This window comes from Aphelocoma coerulescens, chromosome 4 (assembly GCF_041296385.1).
Source record: "Aphelocoma coerulescens isolate FSJ_1873_10779 chromosome 4, UR_Acoe_1.0, whole genome shotgun sequence".
Lineage (NCBI taxonomy): Eukaryota > Metazoa > Chordata > Aves > Passeriformes > Corvidae > Aphelocoma > Aphelocoma coerulescens.
The window spans coordinates 69,763,376-69,776,194 of NC_091017.1; positions in this window are offsets into that span (position 1 = coordinate 69,763,376).

A 12,819-nucleotide genomic window follows, 5' to 3' on the forward strand; every position below is an offset into this window, starting at 1 on the left:
CAAACCTGCTGAACATCCCATGTGTGACTCCAAGGCTAGAGATAATTATACATTTCCTTTTTCTATAATAAAAAAAACATTTATTAAAAAAAGATAATTCTGATGTTTTCAACACACTGGGAGATTTTTTTGTATTTTTTGGTAAATTCATGCTCAGGCACATTCTTGCAAAATATTACATCACTAGATGTGTCTTTGTACTTTATAAGGGTCTATACAAACAAACCATAAAGACAAACCTGAAACTTGAAAGACATGGAGTTATTTGTTTGTTGCTATAAACATCTTCCACTGTGAAAATTTTTCTGCTTAAGATGATCCAAAAGTTCATTAATCACAAAAACCACATCTTTACTTCTTTAAATGTTACTCTTTTAACTGGATAATTAAGCAACACCACCTGCTCTTAGACAGATTTGTAAAATGAGGCAGGCAGAAACTGCTACATTTGCAATACAAAATAAGAGGATGTTTCCAGATGTTAAACCATATTCTTGGTTCCTGTTCTTTGTATTAATATCTTTGTTTCCTTTACTGTTATGTTTAACTGCAAATTATTATGTTATACTGTAAATTTCTACTACAGACAAATCTTTCTATGAGATAATTAAAGTGCAACAAGAGAGTTCAAACAATTAATTCGCTTTATTAGCCTGTATATAATTCAGCACTTTGTAGTTTGGGTTTTTTTACTTACAGGGAACACACAAAGTATCTGTGTACCTGCTTCTGCATGGTCCTAAACTAATTGGGCAATGTCTCACAAACTGGGTAATTGGCTGAACATTCCTAGCCTTCTGATTTTAATCAGGGACACATGGTGCATATCAATAGTCTACTTCATTACGCCTCAAGAAGATCCAGGCTACTGTCCATTTTCAATTAAATTGTATTTAATAAAAAAAATCAACTTGACCTTTTGGAATACCACATAATAGGTTTAAAAACTTAAGCAGCTTTGGTTTTTTTCCCCTGGAATAGCTAACTAACAAATAGAAATAAGCACCCTTTACTGCAGTATGTCACCAAGGATCAGCTTTGGATCCACTGGCTATGTCTTGTGATGATAATAACACCTGAAAAAAAATCAATTGCAAAAGAGTACAGATTTGTGTGTCTCTACAGCCTTGGAGCTTCCTGTTAGCATTTGTTTACTAGCAGAACATAGAAGCCATAAAAGAAAAAGAATGGGTGTGATCAAACAGCAGAACATTGAGAAGGCTCCCAAAAGGCTCACCCTTTTACCTGACAACAGTATGCAAGAGGGAAATGATGAAAAGCCTTTCTAAAGGTAATGAGCAGATCACTGCCAGAGCTGGCAACAGAACATGCATCTTTTAAGTGGTCAATGCTATTTACTTCTCCTTAATTCCAACTCTGACTGAAATATCTGTTATTTTAAGACTCTCATGACATCCCTGAAAAGCAATGAAACAGCCAAGAAGATTTTAACATCAGCATAATTTTCCTCTACTTTAGATTACAGGGATTATTTTTGTTTACCTGTGGTGACAGCAGTTGTCAGCCAGTATAGTTCTGCGCATGGTCCAAAAGGAGAACGGAATTAGTAGCAAGCCATTAGATAGCTCCTAAGCAGTGCTCAGGAAATTTTAGCTGCTACATGAGATTTCATAAGACTGTATAGAAGACAGGAGAGGCTTTTACTGGAATATATCAGCAGTTCTGGGAAAGCTGAGAGAAAAAAATCACGTCCCTCCAGCATGTGCTGGCCATGTTGTTGAAAACCTCTCAGGTCTCTTAAGTTGATGGATTGTGTTGAACAGCTAGCTCACTAAAATGCACTGTTCTTTGTAACAATAAATATCAGTAATTCATGTGCCCCAACATTTAGGAATAATACTTTTCTCCAGATTGAATGTCACTGTGGCCTTGTGTAAGTGAAAAGTGACAAAGCACTACCATATTTTGAGAGCTCAGAAACAATCCTACAGGGAGTATGCTTGTTCATCACGAAATGAGATGAAAGCATAAAACAAAACCAAACATAACAACAAAACCCTGAAAATAACATAAAACTATTCACTAAGTACAATAGCCTAAACAAATGGTACACAGCATCTCTGCAGACTGAGGTCAGAGGTGATTTTAGTTTTTGTAACTGATTATTTGAGACTTTAAGTGTCCTTGACCTATATCAATAGAACTATTCCCTCATCTAAAAGTATAAACAGGCACCGACCACTCTCCAGCTAGGAATTCATCTGGCAGAGGCAAGAAAACTACCCTTATTTCAGGTATAAATAATTTTTTCCTTATTGACAGGGTCTTCAGTGAAAGTCAATCCACTCTTTTTGGAAGTACACCTCCTTCAAACAGTCCCCCACATGCAGACAAAAAGCTACTAAGGAAAAAAGGAACAAAATTAAACCTCTTAGAAGAGTATATTGTGGACACTAAGGAATATTTATAGAGCATCCTCCTGGGCCCTGGATAATCAGAAGCCTAGCTTTAAATATTCTAACTTAGGTATTTGGAAATACAATTCTATTTTGTTGCTGACAGAGGAACATTTGGACTTTTGGATAAAGTTAGCTTTTGTGATTGCTAGTTCTGTCCCACCTCCCTTCGAAACACAGACCTTTAAAACCCTGGTGTGGATAGTTTTCCAAAACTGTGGATAGTATTCCAAAAATACTTGTGGATAGTTCAGCTGGACTGCCAAAGACATCAGGAGGAACAAGACAAGCTATTCTTTGTCATTCTTCTCAAGTATTCTCTCATGAGCAATAAAACCAGATGTATCCAGATGCCATATAGCAGCCAGCTGACACTAATTACATCCAGGACAGATAGAAGATGCAATTCATAAGTGAAGGTAATTAGGGATTTCAAAGACTTACCAGATAATATAGTGAGGTCTTGTCAGTAGAAGTCTTGAAACAAAACATAATGTCATTTTAAAAGCTGTGTTTCTTCTTTCAATAAGAATATATGCTGGAATTATGGAGTTCAGTTCTCTGGTCTGGCTTGTACAGGAGGTCAGATGAGACAAATAATGGTCTCTTCTAGCCTCTAAATCAGTGAATAAAGAAAGAGCAAATATCTCCATGACTAGTCAAAAAAATAGGTTGATCATAACAAAAATGAAGGATCAAAAGAATGAAAAGGTTGGGTTTGCTTACTTACATTCAGAAGTGTGACAAAAATAAGCATTTGAAGTAATAATCATTGTAAATTATTTAAAAAGCAAAAGAAAAATATAAACAACAATAAAGCCAAAAACTTCTACCAACACTTGGCCATCTGCTTCAACCCCAGGAAGGGCATTGCTTTCTGTGTGTTTTATTGTTTTGTTTGATTTGTCCTAAAGGTCACAAAGCAAGTTTATCTTCTCTTCTGCACAAGGCTATTGGACACCTTAATAGATTTTATTATAAGGGCCATTTCTCTGACATTCAGTTGACATTTGACTGTTCATGACCTCTCCTGAAGTGACAGAAAATACGTGCAAATCTACCTAGGAATACATGAAGTGTTGTAGAGGGCAAGAAAAAACTTCAGATGGAAGCAACATCAGAATCATCTTTGACATGACTGTTTTCACATGTTTTAAGTGTTACAAAACACAAGACTGAAAGAAGCACTACTCTAACTCTTCTTCAATACTCAAGACAGTAAAGTCAATAATGGGATTTTTAATGTAGTGGTTTGACCAGAAAAGTGACTATGGAGTAAAGTGAGAAAGGGATTTACCTAAATACATTCAAAAGTGCACAACAGACGTGGGTGACTGGCTCCACTTGTTTTATCTTCACTGCACATAAGTGATAGGTAAAATGAAACAAAAGGAGTCCTACCTAAGTGTTTAATTACAAAACGTACACTTCCCCCAGAAAAAACAACTTACTGGAAAAACTTCATCACATCATGATTTGTATCATCATTGCCTACCCTTTGCTGAAGAAACATTGGTTGTCACTCACCTGAAGGAATTCCTCTCCTCTTCAGAGCACCTGAGGATACCAACTCCCAAAATTACTCAGTAGTTTGGAAGATGATAATTGACAGTTTGGGCCACAAGCCCTGCAAAGGACTTGCCATTTTCCTTGGATTCCTGGCTTCCTTACCAAGTTAATCACCTTGAAACTGTCAGATTTCTTTCAATTCACCTTAAACAAATCTAAAAATAAAAGCCATAAAATTTATTTCTGCAAAGCAAAACATTATGTTCTCAATTATGATACTTAAAACACACTTTAAAATGTAAAGCATAAAATAAATAAATTGACATTTGAGACAAACCTGATGTAAATATTCTTCCTTCCCTTAGATACATTCAGTGGAAGTTTAGCACCTTCTAAAGAAAGCTAAAGGGAAGAGTTTCAGCATTCACAGATCCATCAGAAGCAGTCTGCAAACTACAAACTGAAAAACATTACTTGGAAGAATTGTCTTTTAGAAGGGGACCTCTTTGAGCCTTTATTCAGAAATAGAAGCTAAAAGGGCAGTAGCTCAGTAGCATTCATTCTCTGAAACATTTTTTTTTCCAGATGACCTAGAAGCTAGCAATCTATCCTTCATAAATATGCATTTTTAACTTTTAATATTACTTTAATTTTCTTGAAGACTATTCCTGTCATACTAATAACACCGATGACAGAGCTGGCCCTCAGAAAGCTCCCTGTCCTTCTCTATTAGTTTGGGGAGTACAGCTGTCTCCGAACTCAAGGGATACCCAGATTGCACAAATTACTTTCATATTAGTGTTTAAGTACTTGAAGAATGCTAAGTGATGTATTAACTACTCAAACATACTCACATGTCTAACTCTGTCAAACACCATTCTCAAACTAAACTCTTAGTCTTTGCAAACCAAGTATTCCCCTCCCTTTAAAACTTAAATCCACTGATCTCAAAGCACTCCTAGCAGATTAGTCTTCATAAAGAACACAGTGGAGCTTTCATTTTCTCTCATAAGACTAAACAGTGCTATTTCCTATTCTTCTAAGAGCCACAAAATGCACACTCAATCATCTCCTTTGGGGAATTAAAACCCACAACACTTGCTTCTCTGGAGAATCTTCTAACTAATGAGATTTATCTGACCAGCTAAGAGCAAGGGCATGAATCAACAAAGAGCAAGGACATAAATCAATAGCCTAATAAGTTAGGACTCCTGCTCCTGTGCCTGGATTCTAGTAAATAAGAACACATCCTCAGCCTCTGGGGGAAAACACAAAAAATTTCTGAAGGAAAAAAGAAAAATAAAATCCACCTTTTCCAGTTGAATATTCCGACCAGTATTAGTGAGAGTCACACACCCTGAGAGTCTCACCATTATCAGTTAAAATTTTCCTTACTTCAGTTTGAAACAGCTGAGGAAACAAGGGACAAAGAACCCTCCAACAACACTATGGGGGCTGCCATGGTCACTGTCGTACTGCTTGTGCCACCTCCTGGTTCTGGCTTCCAGCTGAGGTGGTGGAAGGGAGGACAGCATAAACCAGTACCCATCTGAAGCACATATGCAGAAGCAGTAGTTCCTTAGATGTCATCACAGCTCTCAGTTTCTGTGCTGCAATTTGCTCTTCTGGAAAGGCGGATTGGGAGAACCAACGGCTCAGCCCCTGCAAACACAGCCAAAGGCATAAACCTACTTCCTGATCAATACAACTTTGATGATTGTTAACTATGATCAATCCCATTACCCCCTCAGGTACCTGTTGACAAACCAGATTTTCAGAGAATAGAGCTTGCCAAATTTATTACGGAACAGTATTGCCCTCCTGTGGCCAAAGACTATTCCAAAGAAACGACTCCTATGAGGGTTCCTCTGTATTTATTTATTTGTTTGTTTGTTTCTCATGCACAGCCTCCTACCCACCCTTCTGAAAGGAACTGACAGCTGGGAGACTCATCTGCAAGCCCCTCCAAAACCTAGACCCAAAGCTGTTTTGGGCATGTTAAGGCATAGCAGCTGAACAGAAAAGTAGGCAGTAGACATGATCCCAGTCCCTCTGGCTCCTTACATTTCTCCTGACAATGCTCTTAACATCAGAAATTATTATTATCTGTATTCATCTTCAGCGGTGATGTTTGATAGTGACAGCATTTCTTTCTGTGAACCATCATTAATCAGTCCTCTTCTGTCTTAGATTTCCTGCTTTTTTAATAACCCAAAAGTAGAATGTGCCCACTCTCAGAGTAAAAGACAATCCTCTATTCCTCCACTAGGAGCAAGCATGGACCTTTCAGACCTTACCCAAATCCATGTCAGTAAACCAATTTTCTCTGATTTAAAAGTCTTTCGGAGCAGGTCCTGAGGACTTAGCAAATAATGCATGAGTTTGCAGACACACAGCAGTAACAGGGGCTACCATAGGACTGGCACACAGTTCCCCACGGCAAACCTAAGTGCCCAGGCAACAGAATTGATGTACAAAGCAGAGGAGATCATCCCACCCTTGAATACATAAAATTCTCTCAGACATCCCCATAACTTAGCCAAACAGTATAGCTTAACCAACAAAATTACAACTTTTTCTTGGGCGAAATACTTGGAGATAATAAAAAGCTCTTAAATATTGATTAGTTGCACATCCTGAGAAAACACTGTTGCAATAAAGGATTTATATAAATGACAGGAAAAATGTAGCTTAAAGCAGTCTAAATTCTTCACCATTATATCAAAGTGTTGTTGAAAACCAAGATACAGTTTCTGTGGAGATTAACTGCACTTTACATATTTCATGGAATGTGCTTGGCCAAATCTATTGTACCTGCCAACAGTCAATTAATATGACTCAGCTTTTCTGCCCAGCTGTCAAAGGCTGAAGAAATAAGCATAACCAGCTCTATCTTCCTTTTCTGATTGCCAGCTACACAGTACAATAATGATTTACCTTTCCTTCCCACAATATATGTGTCTTTAATCAAGTCTGATTTTAATTTATACATATGTTCCAGTACTTTCTACACTGGATTTTTGTGTTGCTACATTCAAGTTAAAGAAACCAGTCACAAATAATCCACAGAGCCAGAGAAAGCCAGGGAATGCAACTGTGCTCAAAATACACAAATATACTGTAAGTCGTTTCTGGAAAACACACAGCCCTAAACAAGGGACAAATAGGAATCGTGGGCCACAACAAACTTCCTAGGACATAGCCATAGTTTCTCAATGCACTGGAATGCAGCTAACCACACCCACTCCAAAACACAATTTTGTTCTGGTTAAAATAAAAAATCCCTTCTGTTTCAGGTAAGTACTGACAGCAAATTTTACTTGCTGTCTAATTTCTGAACAATTAATTTTAATGATCATCTCAAGAGAAACAGTATCTGCTTAGCATTAGGTTCCAGAAGGGTCTGTAGAATGTGATGAAAAATGAGGACTTCATACCCAGCTGAGTACCCAGCGAGGGCAGGATAAGGAATAATTCTCAATCTCTTGGAAGGTTCTGAAAAGGTTTTTTACCTATGTTTCAGTTCCAAGAACATTTTGTACAGACCAAGCATATAGAACTGCAGTCTGGAAGGAAGGAGAATCTTTGGAAAGGTTTTATCCACAAGATGACAGTGAACACAGCTCACTTGCTTATGAATTCTGTGTAACCCAGGTTAAGAATCACAGGCTTGCTAGCATTTGATTTAATTGGGCAGAGCACCCATGTCTTCTGGATGGAGGTACAAAAACCATCATTTTTCCAGTTCAAGCTACACTGCAGTGTTTCAGCAAGGACGTGCACTGGACACATCTTTCAGCAATGTGTCCTGTAGCACAAGTGAAGAAGGACATCAGATTTCTTCTGAGAACCCTGGAGACATCATCCATTTCCTTTTGTGTACATACTTCCTAACCCCATGGCAATGAACATTTGGATGCTGCTACTAAATCCCAAGTGCAGTAAATTTTTGATTGTTCATTTTAATTTTCCATCTTTTCTGATCAGTTTTTATTTTGGATGCTATCTAGGAAAAACAAAAATCATTAAGAGGCTCATATTTAGATTTCCATTTCTTTGTATTTTTGGATGGTAAATTTGTCATCTGTAGTGCTCAATATTAGTTATGCCACATTTAACACTCTCCAGAATCATTCTTTTCATTTAACCACTTTTCCCCAGAAAACAATTTTCTTGACAATTACACTGATTTCTTTTCTTATGGTAGCCCATCTTGCAGAAGCAACAGAATCCAACTGAAAAAGTGGGGATAACAGGATGCCACCAGCTAGTGCTGGCTTTGCTGACTCTCTTCTTGCTTTTTGAGCCAGGCTATAGCAAAGAAAGTCAGTTCATCACCCCTCCCATAGCACACATTCACAATTTCTCTTCTATTTGCAAGCTCAGCACTTCTTGCTGTTTTGTAAAACCCTACCTGCTCTCCTTTGCAGCACATGTCTACCTGGATAGTGCATAGTTCAAGCAAGGAACGAGTCTTTTCTTCTGGCTCATAAGTCCTTTTTCAGGCTGTTGTACACAGGAACTTGCAAATCCATGAGAATTGCTCTCATTCATGAGAATGGTATGACCTCATCTCCCTCTACAATTATTGTCCTTTTGGGTTCATTACTCTTGACCAGATGTTCAGCCACTGCTACTCAAGCTTTTTACATCTGAATCCCTCATAGCCAGTAAGGATAACAAAATATCCTGAAATCAGTGTTTGGCTGGTGAAGTCCTTCTAACTCCACTGCAGACTCTCCCTCCTTGAAGAATTCTCTGTGATGCCCACTAGGAAGCACTAAGATCTCAGACATAGCAAGGGATGTAGATTTTTTTCCTAGCTCTGAAATCCTCCCTTTGAACCTTCTACAGGAAGAGTAGTTATTTCAGCTGAACTGGAAGAACCCATCTGCTTATCTGGCTCCATTTTCTACAGCTCCCATGACCCTTCTGCTTAAATAGCTAAAAATTCAGGAACAGTAATGAGAATGAAAACTACTCTTTTTACATTCTCAAGTGTTCATGCCAGAGCTTTTAATACTCTAAAATGCCAAGCCACTGCTGAAGGCTGCTCACCAAACAGTAAATTCCCCATATAACAGTAACTTGAATAATATTGCTGCTCTCTTCAAGAGTTCTGATAACAAACACACCCAAAAATAGAGATGTTTCTGTATGTCTCAACAGATATAAAAAAAGATACTGAGCTACATCTGAATAATGCAAACTGTGACATACAACTCTTCCTTGCACATCTAGGAAAGGAGAGACAGGAGTTTTGAAAGGTACAGGTGTTTGGTAAAGTTTGAAAACTATATACACAGTGGAAAAGGAATGAGAGAAAAATAATGTACCTATAAGGAATATAAACTTAGAAAGCTGTGATGTCAACACTAAAGGAAAAAATGAAGGGAGCACATGAAGGTATGTAAACAAGGAATAGCATGACCCAAGTGAGATGGGAAGAGGAAGAGGAAAGTAAGCAAGGCAGAGAAGCAAGAGGCAGAAATGATTCAAGGCAGCAGGACACACACGTACACTTGCTGAAGACCTCCTACTGTCACAGCTCACCGTGACAATCAGCACTGCAGAAGCCACTGGCATTGCTGTACTACATTTTTGAGGAGAAATGGGGATCAAGCTAAACTGCAACCATACTTTGAAGGAGCCCTTAACTAAAGTCCTGACAAAAAGGACACATTTGCTCTGACAGAAAGCTGATGTAAAGGAGCACATCTGTCAGGTTTGTTTCTATACCGCACTGTCAAATTCCAGAAAGGATGATTCAGGAAGAATGGAGTACAATCAATTATCTATAATAGGATGATGAGAGAAAAATAAAGCACTTAAGTATATGGTTTTCAAGGAGATGGCACTTGGCATTCTTCAGAATACTTTTTGTTGTTTCATGTTCTGTTCCACTGAACTGCTCTTGCATTTTTATTGAACTAGACCCAACCATGAGTTCCACTGATGGGCTTCATCTCAGAGAGGAGCAGCATTTCACAGACAGGTGAGATTTGCAATTTGTTTATTTTTCATTCATTGTTTATTTTACACTAATAATCTACAGCTCAAATTCTATTCAAAAATTACCTATATACTTACTATTAAAAATGAAAGTAGTCTCACAACAGTAGAGTTCATGGATTATAAAACATTAGTACCAGAACTATAAATCAAAGATGGTTTCTGGGATTCTGAGTTCTTGAGAAACCACCTCTCATTTCAAACCTTGAACATATTCAGTACCTAAACTCCATCTCACTGAAACAAGTCAAGATTCCTACAAAATCCTTATTCCCTCCAAACTTACGAAAAAGAAAGAGCCTTTACAAGTATGCATGGAGAATTGGATAGAAAGGAAAGATGGATTCACCCCTGCAACCAAAAGTCATCTAGAGCTGCAGTCAGGAGCACTAAAACAAAGAGCCAAGAATTCCAGTGAGTTCTTTGTTTCTTCTCAAAACAGGTCATGGTTCACTTGAATCAGCTGCAAAGATCATTTCTGAAAGGGCAGAATTGATAAGTTGGTTTTCATACACTTATCTTCAGCATCAGCCCTAAACAATTTAGCTGAGGAAGTAATTTCAGGAGGAAAACAGCAATAGTAAGCTGTTGTAACTTCGGAAAATTAACTGCTCTAGAGGGATGTTTTGTAATAATATTATACCAACACTTGCTTTTTTCTCTCACTAAAATTAAGTGCATAGAGGAAATGATCCACTTTATGAGAATACATATTTTAAAATAAATTCCAAACTGGTTAGTTCTCTTTGACATTCCAGTAATTCACATTAAAGACATAGGTAAGAAGGAAATAATAAAATAAAGTAATAATAAAATAATAAAAAATATTAAAAATATAATAGTATATATTATATAGTATATAAATGATATAAATTATATAGTATATAATAGTATCTATTATATAGTATATAAAGTAATAAAAAATAATAAAATAAAGTAATAAAGAAGTAATAAAAAGCGTTTCCCCAGTTCATCTTTTTGGCATGTTATGCAATTCATTTTCTTCAGTCTGACATTGTTTATCTTTCTGCTTGAATGCATAGAATTAAATCCAAGGAAAATAAAGAAGCTATTTCAGAAAAAGAAAAAGGTTACATAGATTAACTTAATTTAAATGCACAAAAAAAAGGTCTCATTCACACTACAACAGAGTAGTTTTCCTACAGTTCAGACTTGGAACAAAGCAGACCTAAAACTTCTGATGCTGGAAAAGGATACATTCTCTGAGTTTGCTTGGACAGGGAAGTGAGAGTGACCCATGCAGAGAATCATGGAGACAGGAGCTGTGATGCAGCCTGCTTCTGTGAGCTGAAAATGGGAGTTTTCCCAGAGAAGACAGGTTTACAGTAATGTAACAGGTACAGCTGTCAGCCTCTGGGCCATTGAGGGATGAGCGTGTAAAGTGCTTTTAAGACAACTGCGACTTTCCATCACAGTGAGCTATTGCAGATGCCTTAAGGGAATATCAGAGGAATCCAGGTCCTTTTAGCCCTGCTGAAGTAGTCAAAATTGATGTCTAAAAGATGATTCTGACCTTGGTCTGAGATTTACAGAACAGCACACAAGGAAAGAACAGGCTTAATCCCTTGACACACAGGATTGTGTCTTTGATGAGAAAGCTCTGCTCAGTTAGTCCAGATACATATCTCTAACTGTCTTGTCCTGGAAAACTTAAAGCACATCTGAATAAATTCTCTTAAATTTAAGGTGAATTAGAATACAAGGAACTACATATCTCTCTAAAAAATCAACATATAAGATCCACAAAGATGCTTTCTCTCCTACTACTACAAGACATTAAAAGAAGAAATAGGTTTGCTCCCTATTTATAAAATCATACTGAGAGATGGATGCCAGGCACAGAGAATGTTTTGTGTCACCAACCAAGTAAAGACAACCAGGCATCTCCAAAGCCATCTTGATTTGTAAAATTCCTGTGCTATCAATTCCTAACATAAACCCAGGAGAGTTTGTCAAGAATGAACCTGGTTCTGTATAGGGCCAAAAAGCCTTCAAAATATTAATACCTAATCCAAAATATAAAAAAAAACTGCTGACACAAGTAGAGACAGTAGGATTACACACAGTGTTAAGGTACCTTTGTGGCTCTTCATAAGACCAGGCTGTAGCTGGCTGCTGAGAGAGTTCAGTTTGTTCAGCCTGGAGAACAAAAGGCTTTCAGGAGACTTTAGAGCCGTTTCCAGTGCCTAGAGAGGTCCTACAAGAGAGCTGGAGACGGACTCTTAATCAGGAGTGTAGTGACAGGTAAAATTGCTACTTCCTCCTTTTTTTCCCTTTTGCCAGCCTTGCCTAAATTTTACTCAGGGCTCTAGTTATGGAGCAACATGTGCCAGCCTGGTTCTTGGCAGGTTTAGGCTCTCGCCAGTCCATGCCAGGAACCAAATGGAATCTGAAAGTCACAACACAGTGGCTGGTGCTTCCCTTTCTGTGGTTTCCTCGCTTTCACCAGCTCAGCAAATCTGGGTACTCCTGACAATGTCCTTGTTATGATGCACTCATTTTCTTTCCATTTCCCTGTTATGATGCTCTTATTTTCTTACAATTTCCCCATCTGAGGCCCATCTATGTGATCCCAGAATTGCTGAGTCCTCCCAGAAGCCAGGTATGCTCTCCCTTCCCAGAAGAGAGCCCCATCCCCATTGATGAGACCCCCAAGTCCATGTGGAGAGCTGGGAGTGGGTGCTGCCCAAGGAGCAGGTAGGATCCTCCTGTGCACCTCTCCCTCACCAAAATGAAGCATCAGGTCCCCAAGGAGGAAGGTGAGTGCAGAACATCCCCCTGAGCACCTGCAAGAGCGTATCTTAGCTGGTGTCCAGCCTTGGAAGCAGAGGCCCTTGAACTGTGGAAGGTGCTCTGGCCT